Genomic DNA, 8,617 nt, shown 5'->3' on the forward strand with positions numbered 1-8,617 from the left:
TAGGTATTTTGCTTTAACACTAGATTAGGAAATCTTTTCCAAAAGGGAGGGAACTGTTCCTTCTCATGTGACAACCCTTCCTTAACTTGGCCTTTCAGTCCTTTACTATCACTGATGGATACCAACACTGTCACCCCAACCTTCTTCAGCAACCCTCCCACGCTGATGGCTTTCTCTTTCAATGGACTAACCCCATGATCTAAATACCCAGTCCAAATAAACAAAAACATGTTCTGTTTTTTTTCTCCCTAAGTGGAAAAAAAAAAAAACATAGTTAAAATTGCCCTAACCTATTCTAACTACATGGAGACTTGGTCCTGTCATCATGATTCTTAGTATGAAGCATTTCCAGGGATTCTATCACTCTGCCCTCATTGAAGAAAAGGGGCAAGAGATCATGGATGGCATTAAGATGGGCAATCTTACTTTGCATCATAGGTTCAGGGCCATTGGGGGACCCCTAACCTGCTTCCAGGCTCTCTAGATTCTGGGTGATAGCATCTTCTGCCAAACTGTCAACAAAAGCCTTGTGATTCTGGAGATATTTTTATGCTAAACCTTTGAGCCATTTTTACTTTCACTCTTGATGGAATAAACTTTTCTAGAGAGACCTTAATGGGATTTCCAAGTTTCCCTGCTTTGTAGTTCAGTACATGCTCCAACCCCACCCTACCCCCTCCTTTCTTCCTTCCTTTATTTTCCCCAGTGTAAACAACTATTTGTCTTTCCTTGAGAAGAGATATAATTACGATTATGTCGTTCATACAAATATGGTAATAGCCGAATCATAGGCAAGGCAGCATTTATTTTGTTTTCGCACAACAAGACAGACTTAAAAGACAAAACAGATTGTACTGTATGTAATGTCCTCTTTTGGAAGAGTTTCCATGTGCAAATGCAATCAGGATAAATAGGAATTTGTTTGTATCATTTACATTTTGCAGCGATAATGATAAATCTTGTCATTTGTTTTCAGAAGTGCAGCTGGATCTTGCTGAGAAGGGATCCTTTCAGGGTTGTGAAGCTGAAAAATTAAGACTCCAAGAACATGCTTCGGCTACGTTTCAATTGGAACTGGGAGGTCAGCACTGGGTTTGGGGAAATGTGCAGCTTTTGGAAGGGTGTGTGTGTGTGTGTGTGTGTGTGTGTGTGCAGGGAATGGGGGGGGGGTGTTGGGGTAGGAGAGAGGAGAGATCAATGACAGCTTCATATATTTTCCCCTCTTAGGGTTGAATTAAAAATACCTCTGCTGTCCAAGGAATTTTAATGAATCTGTGGTCTCTTCTCTCTGGGCTGAATGGTCATCTGTCTCTCAAAAATAAAAAAAAAAAAAAGCAAAACCCGATCCCTATTAGAGAACAGTATTGACTGTTTTCTAAGGCAAGGGACCTTGACCTATCCCAGAAACACATGGCAGGTAAGAGGAAAAGATCTGGATATTTACTGGAAGGGTGGAATAGTCAGTTTTGACTTTGGCAGTAAATTGTTGTTGTCATATTTCAGGCTTAGACCATCAAATCCAATAATCTCAGTTCACGGAGGGAGCAACAGAGTGGTGAAATGATTTACTTTTTACCAAAAGACCCAATGTTGTTGTTCAGTCATTTTCAGTTGTATCTGACTCTTTGTGACCCCATTTGAGGTCTCCTTTGCAGAGATACTGGAGTAGTTTCCTATTTCCTTCTCCAGCTCATGTTATGGATGAAGAAACTGAGGCAAAGAGGGGGAAGTGACTTGTCCAGGGTCACACAGCTAGTGAGTGTGTGAGGCTGGATTTGAACTCATGAACTTCCTGACACTCTATCCACTGCACTGCCCCTGGCTGTAAATAAACATGCATTTATATAACACTTGCAATGTGCCAGGCATTGTACTAAGCACTTTATGATTAATTATCCCATTTGATTCTCACAACAACCCTAGTTAGAAGTCCCATTTTACAGATGAAGAAACTGAAGCAAACAGAGGTTAAAATGACTTGCCCAGGGTCACACTGTTAGTAAGTGACTGAGGCCAGATTTGAACTCAGTTCTCCTTAAAAGCAAGTAATTACATGCCTCTTCAATTTTTGTAAAGTGCTTTCCATATATGAGCTCATTTAATCCTCACAACCCTGAGAGGTAGGTGCTATTATTATGCCCATTTGACAGATCAGGAAAATGAGGCTGAGATTAAAGTGTCATGTCCAGGGTCACAAATATCTGAGCAGGATTCAAACTCAGGTCTTTCTAATTCCAAGTTTGTCACTCTATACGCCAGGCCACCCTCTCCCAGCTATTCCGGCTCCTGTGCCACCTTTCTGGGAGCATATTAACAAGTTGGAGAATGCCCAGAGAAGAGTGAGATGATTGTTGAGAAAACCAGAGACCTGAACATTGGAGATTCAATGGAAGGAACTGGGGCTGTGTAGCCTTAAGGAAAGATTTAATGGGGGGATCGAGAGGGAGAAAGTGGGTAACATAACTGTCCAAATAGGTGAAGAGTTATCATATGGAAGAGAATCTCACTCGTTCAGCTTGGTTCTAAAGGACAGTGCTAGCAACATAATTGCATCAAGGCAGATTTCCTTTTAATTTTCTAGGGGAGAGAGAGGAGGAAACTTCCACATAAATAGAACTCTCCTGAAGTGGCATGAGCTGTCATTAAGAAGAGTAAGTTCCCCATCCCTGGAGGGGTTTAAGTGGAAGCCAAATGACCACCTAGTCAATATGTTGAGGAAGGAAGGAATGGGTTGGAGGTCTATTAGGGGCAAGCCTCATGCTATATATGGCTAATAGCATAGCTAATAGCTATGGCACTGTGCTGAGTACTGTACAGTGATCTCATTTGATTCTCATAATCACCCTGGGTGGAGAGGGGCTATTATTATTATTTTCATTTTACCGCTGAAGAAATTGAGGCAAACAGAGGTTAAATGACTTGTCCAGGGTCACACAGCTGGGAAGTATCTGAGGTCAGATTTAAAAGGCCCAGAAGTCTCAATTTGAGGAGAAAATGAGGTGTTACCAAATCATTAAACAGTTAAGAAAAGGAGGCACATTTTGCCTCCATAACATTGCAAAGAGATGGAGCATGTATACAGTGGTACTTAGTTTCTATAGATGAATCCCTCATTAAATAGGGAAATAGGTATGGTCAGCAAGGTGATCCCTGTGATCTTCAGATAATCACCATGCTGAATGAGGGCTTTTTTATGCTATTAGGTGATATCAAAGGAGAAAGGGGATAATAAGGGGAAACTAATTTCAGTTCTTTTAGAGGAAACTAATCTCAGTTTCAAGAAAATGTAGGGACCTTGTTTTTATCACAAAGTACCTTACAGATTGGAGATTTTGTAGCTCTGTGATAGTTGAATAAGGGGAAGTGTGCAGGAAGCAAGGCCCAGGGAGTATCAGTGAGGGAAATCATATAGCAGGAAAGATAATCAAACCAGATGAGTGGCGGTGATTTGATCCATGGGCTGGGGGGAAGAGTTGGGCCACCGAAGACCTGGTATTGAAGGGCTAGCCTTCTGGCTGGTCTGCCAGCTTCAAGTCTCCGCTTCCAGTTTTCAAGTGCCAAAAGGATTTTCCTAATCCTTAAATCTAACCATGTCATAGTCCTCCCTATTCACTAAATTAGGGCAGTGAGGTGGTGCAGTACCTAGAACACTGAACCTGGAAACAGGAGGACTTGAGTTCAAATGTGACCTCAGACACTTACTAGCTGTATGACCCTGGGTAAGTCACTTAAGCTGCTTTGCCTCAGTTTCCTTAGCTGTTAAAAATAAGCTAGAGAAGGAAATGGCAAACCACTCAAGTATCTTTGCCAAGAAAACCCCAAATGAGGTCACAGAGAGTCTGACATGACTTATAACAACAATATTCCCTAAACTCCAGTGGTTCCTTATTGCTAGAACCTGTTTGGCATTTAAAGAGGCCTGGGCCCTTCCTCCTTTAATCTCCTCACACTTAAATTTTCTTCATGGTCTCTCTGATCTAGCTACACCAGACTTACTGTGAGTTCCTTGAACATCATTTCATCTCCAGCTCTCCCAGGCCATCCCTCATGTCTGCAATGTTTCCCTTCCTCACCCTTGCCTTGTATTTCCCCTAACTTCCTCCAAGACTCAGCTCAGATTCCACCTCCTGCGGGCAGGCCTTTCTTGGTCCCTGTTTCTCCCTTTTCCCTCTTCCTTTTCTCCCCGAGCTTATCTTCCATTCATGCTGCATGCATCATGTATGTACATAGTTATGTAAGGGGGCTTGTCTCATGCACGGACCCTTCTGGCTTGCTCATCTAGTGTAATCACCACCCAGACAATGCTGGGACCTTACTCCTAGAAGAATCTGGATGCCATATGAAGGTTGTTCTTTGGAAGGCCTGTGCTGCATGCTCTGGACACTCTGTGGCTGGTTCCAGTTAGCTGTTGGATGGTTGGGAAGAGTAATTTTCTATTGGTTGAAATAACTTTTGATCCTGCTTCCCGGAGAGAATAAGGTGGTGTAGAGGACGTTGGGAGAACTGTTGTACATTTGTTCTTGCTCCCTGAGGACAGTGGCTGTCTCTTTTTATCCCCAGTGCTTAGCCCAGTTGTGTTTGTCCTTGGTTCTTAAAGAGGACCATGGCATTAGGGAAATGGCCGTGACTTGCGGTTGACTTGGATTTGAGGGAGGAAGGACTGTGCAAGGTCACCGGCCTCACGTTCTCCTCCAGATCTATCTGGGTCCAGTGACCAGACATTCATCAGGATGACTGGAGATGGCCCAGGATGCCATGGAAGACCCTGGCCCTTGTAGGCTAAGGCCTTTTCAGGTTCTCACTTAGAGTAAGGTAACACTCCTCCAGTGACTAGGTTTCTTTAAGTGGTTACTCAAGGGATGGCCCCTTTAATCAAAAAACAAAACAAAACAAACAAACTGGGAGGAAAAGACCCTCAGAGTTCTTGGCCAAAAGAGAAACAGTTACACAGTCCCTGATATGTGGTAGGTCCTTAGTAAATGACTAAATGTCTGACTGATTGTATGTGTGAAATAAATATTTGTTTATAAAATCACTCTGTATTAAGTGATTAAAAGGAAGTGTGTGTGTGTAGGGGTTCTAGTCATTGACCTCTAACCATTAACAGAGCTGGTGCAGCTTAAGCAATGGTGGAGAAAACAGATTCCTACAAAAGTATTCTTGTACCTTGGAGGGTGATGGCCCTGCCAGGCTCTGGGAGGGAGAACTGGAACATTCTCCTCATAGTTTGCCTGTTTCTTTCTCCTTTAGAAAGTAAAATCTTGGGGTAGCTAGGTGGCACAGGGCTTTGGAGTCAGAAGGATCTGAGTTCAAATTCAGCCTCAGACACTTAACACTTACCAGCTGTGTGACCTTGGGCAAGTCACTTAACCCCAGTTGCCCTGCCTTCCCTCCTCAAAAAAAAGAGAGTTCCTAGAGGGCAGAAATGTGGTTTTGCTTTTGCCTGTATCTTTGAAGCTTAACACAGTGCCTGGCACATTTTATTGTTGTTCAGTCATTTCAGTCATGTCTGAGTCTCCATTACTTCTTTGGGGGTTTTCTTGGCAAGGATACCCTGGTTTGACATTTCCTTCTCCAGCTCATTTTACAGATAAGGAAACTAAGACAAACAGGGTTAAGTGACTTGCCCAGGGTCACACAGCTGGGAAGGGTCTGAGGCCAGATTTGAACTCACAATGATGAGACTCCAAGCCTGGTACTCTATGCCCTGCACCAGCTAGCTGCCCCTCCCTGGCATATAGAAAATGCTTAATAAATACTTGTTGACTAACTAATGCATTTTCAAGATGAAGAAGGAATCTTGGAATTTAACTCCACTCCTCTTCTCCACCCATATTTAGGTGGAATCACTTGGCAGCTGTCACTTTAATTAATGTCCCATTTAAGTTTTCTACACTAACAGATTTCCAGGACCCTGGGACTGGTGTTCAATCTCATTGCCAGTGGTTCCTTTTGTGAGTGATTTAATAGCAACTATAATTTTGCTGTGTATTTACGAAGACAATCGGGAGCTGCAGAAGCAGGCTGGCATTAATCTGAAAAAGACAGTTTTCTGCCCAGACAGTTCTCTGTTCTATTATATCAGGGGAAGACAGAAGATCAAGAAGGGTTCCCTTGCTGAAAATGGTGTATTCTAGCAGCATTGAAAATTATAATAATATCTGTCAAGGGTGTGGTGAGGAGAACCCTGGTAAGGTCCTCCTGAATCACACAATGAGATGCTGAGCCCTGGCCAAGCTTAGTTCTTTGATAAGGTGTGAATATGACTGGTTCTATATACTCCGTTTGGCCTTTCAATGCCACATTAAGAATTATCGATTGATTCACAGGCATCTCCTACACCTCAGCCACATACCTTGGCCTTTAAAAGGGGGAGCAAACAGATAGAGAGAGAAATACCAACACTCTGACTTGGATTCCTGAAGGGGGTATCAGAGCATCTTTCATTCTCCTCTGAAGACTCAGGTAGTCCCAGAAATGGAAACAGATGGGGGAAGAAACAGAGTTCTGAGTATTTTTTTCTAGGCAAGATGAAAGCCTAGATGAAAGGAGGGCAAGGTGGCAGCAATGAGGGTCCAGTTTAGTGATTTCACAGGGGTAGAGAACTCATGTAGTGGAAACTTATTCCACTTATGGCAATAGTCAACTTATTTGTAACTTCAAGTTTTAGAGGTTTACCTGGAAAGTGGAAAGGGAGAAATTTGCCCATGGTCACTCAGGAAGTATATGTGAGAGGGAGGGAGAGATCCTAGGTCTTCTGGACTCCAAGGCAGTTGATCCACTACTCCCTGTTCCCCCATAATGTACCCAGGGATATCTAGATATTGTGGTGAATAGAACCCTGGACTTGAACTCAGGAAAACCTGACTCTCAATCCTGCCTTACTAGCTATAGGACTCTGGGCAAGTTACAACCTCTTCCCCCTGTCTCTTTATTGTAAAATGGGGATAATAATGGCACCTATCTCCTAAGGTTATTGAGAAGGCCCAATGAGATGACCTTTATAAGGTACTTATCAAACCTTAAAGTACTCTACATATTTTCTTTTTCTTCTCCCTCTTCATCCTCTTCTTCCTCCTTTTTTTGCATTGTATGGTATTTATTTTCCCCCTTCTCCCTTCCTCCTTTCCTCCTCCTCCTTCTCCTTCTTCTCCTCCTCCTCCTCCCTCAAAACCAGAGCAACAATCCTATAATGACTGTAGTTTTATAGTTGAAGCACTGTATGATGTGAGAAGCACTGAACATCACTACCTATATGGCTTTGGGTAAGTCCCTAAAACCTCTCTGGCTTTCAGCTTCCTAATCTGTAGAAAAATGAAGGAGAGTTGAACTCAGTAGTCTCAAAGTTTTCTTACACTTTTAAATATATGATCCCAAGAGCCAAGAAACTTGAGTTCCATTATTGGGCGTTTTGGGACTCAAGACATGCTGGACCTGGAATCAGGAAAACTCATCTTCTTGAGTTCCAATCTGGACTCAGACACTTACTAGCTGTGTGACCTTGGGCAAGTCATTTAACCCTGTTTGTCTCAGTTTCCTCATCTATAAAATGAATTGGAGAAGGAAATGGCAAGGTACTCTAGTATCTTTGCTAAGAAAACCCCAAATGGGGTCACAGAGAGTTGGACATGATTGAGTAAAGACAATAAGAAAATTTACCTGCCTCTGGCTGAAGGGTGCTCACTATTCCTAGAGTTGCCTCTAGAGTTGTAGCATTGAAGGATGCAGAGGAGATAAAGTACTATGAATTCATACTTGGACTCGCTTCTCTAGGTTCAGGCTTCCTGGGATAGTTGGGGCTAGATAGACTGCGGTTACTTCTTATGCCCTTCTTCCCTTGTCATGCTGGCATTGAATGACAGAGACAGAAAGGGAATCTGAGACTGGGGGATAATCCTTTTGATCTTTCTAAATTTTTTTTTCTTCCTCACAGGTTTAAAAAAATCAGAGTCAAGTTGCTTTCCTTATCCTTATCCGCTTCTACTCTTAAAAAAAAAAAAAAAGCAATAAAACCATGCAACTCCAGCCAACAAAGTAGAATAACCTTTTTGGAAGGAGAGGAGGGTGGAGACTTCCATTCAGCTTCACCCCCACCCTATTGCTGGATATTGGACTTCCTGAATTTTTATTTTAGCAAATAAAATCCAAGGAAAATATAGGTTGAATCTCTGGGGATTCTTTTAACAGCTGGGAAACTTTCTTGTTTCCTCTCTCTTTTTTTTTTGTCTTTTGTTTTCCTCCTTCCCCTGAAACAAACACCTTTCTCCCCCCTCCTCCCCCCAATTCACAGATTCTAAAATTGTAAGAAATGGTGTAAGTAATAACTGGGTAACCAGGGCCCACCAGGCAGGAAAGTGGGCGTGAGAGGGAGGATGATATGTCTATAATCAAAGAGAGTTTGGAGCCCTAGGCTGTGATCTGGGATTGGGGGTGGGGGAAAGGAGGCTTGGCCTCACAAAGATTAAACTACCATCTGCTGATTCCAGGCACGTAGGAATACACAGGGGAATAATAGTATTGCAGTTTGAAAAGCAGTATGCATGTATTATCTTAGTTGATCCTCACATTAATTTGAGGTAGGGGTTGTTATTATCATTTCTATGTTACAGCTAGATGT

The 8,617-nt window shown here is 42.6% G+C and overlaps 1 long non-coding RNA gene across 1 annotated transcript; it reads left to right on the forward strand.

The window, feature by feature from the left end:
* Window positions 1-727: 727 nt before the first annotated feature.
* LOC138159058 (uncharacterized) lies at window positions 728-8,102 on the forward strand. The gene is made up of 4 exons (XR_011167789.1): window positions 728-856; window positions 977-1,081; window positions 1,228-1,417; window positions 7,934-8,102. It is a non-coding gene; the product is annotated as an uncharacterized lncRNA (long non-coding RNA).
* Window positions 8,103-8,617: the final 515 nt, after the last annotated feature.

The sequence above is a fragment of the Petaurus breviceps genome, unplaced genomic scaffold (assembly GCF_028583685.1).
Source record: "Petaurus breviceps papuanus isolate PSGF00001 unplaced genomic scaffold, PetGlider_PUasm1.0 175, whole genome shotgun sequence".
NCBI classification, from domain to species: domain Eukaryota; kingdom Metazoa; phylum Chordata; class Mammalia; order Diprotodontia; family Petauridae; genus Petaurus; species Petaurus breviceps.